Source organism: Apium graveolens, chromosome 8 (genome assembly GCF_009905375.1).
Source record: "Apium graveolens cultivar Ventura chromosome 8, ASM990537v1, whole genome shotgun sequence".
NCBI lineage: Eukaryota > Viridiplantae > Streptophyta > Magnoliopsida > Apiales > Apiaceae > Apium > Apium graveolens.
This window is the reverse complement of record NC_133654.1, coordinates 164,040,393-164,041,042: the sequence shown is the minus strand read 5'-3', so window position 1 is coordinate 164,041,042 and position 650 is coordinate 164,040,393. Positions and strand designations below refer to the sequence as shown.

Genomic DNA, 650 nt, shown 5'->3' with positions numbered 1-650 from the left:
AGCCTCAAGTTGGGCAGCTATAGCATTTGCTGCGTCCAACTCCAGAATTCCTGCTACTTTTCCCTGAGTCAGCCTCTGGGAAGGATTCTGGTACTCATTAGCAGCCATCAGTTAAATAAGTTCATAAGCTTCATTATAGCTCTTAGCCCACAAGGCTCCTCCTGATGCTACATCAAGTATGGGTCTAGAAGTAACACCCAATACATTGTATAAACTGTTGATAATCATCCAATCAGGCATGCCATGGTGTGGGCACTTCCTTAACATCTGCTTATATCGATCCCAAGCCTCACACAGAGATTCTCTAGTTTGTTGCGCGAACTGGGTAAGAGCATTCCTGATTGTTGCAGTTTTCTCCATGGGGAAGAATTTAGTGAGAAACTTTTGAGCGAGATCTTCCCAAGTGGTCATAGATCCTGCTGGTAGAGAGTGTAACCAGCACTTTGCCTTGTCCCTCAAAGAGAATGGAAAGAGACATAGCTTGATAGCATCTTTAGTCACATCATTAAACTAGAAAGTGTCGCAGATCTTGATGAAATCCCTGATGTGCATGTTGGGGTCTTCGGTAGGAAAACCCCTAAAATGAACTGAGTTCTGTATCATCTCGATCGTTCTTGACTTGATCTTAAAAGTGTTAGCCCTGATGGCTG

The 650-nt window shown here is 43.7% G+C and overlaps 1 non-coding gene across 1 annotated transcript; it reads left to right on the top strand.

Annotated features, from left to right (window-relative positions):
• Nucleotides 1-238: 238 nt before the first annotated feature.
• On the top strand, nucleotides 239-345 carry LOC141681149 (small nucleolar RNA R71). Its single transcript, XR_012558592.1, has one exon. It is a non-coding gene; the product is annotated as a small nucleolar RNA R71 (small nucleolar RNA).
• Nucleotides 346-650: the final 305 nt, after the last annotated feature.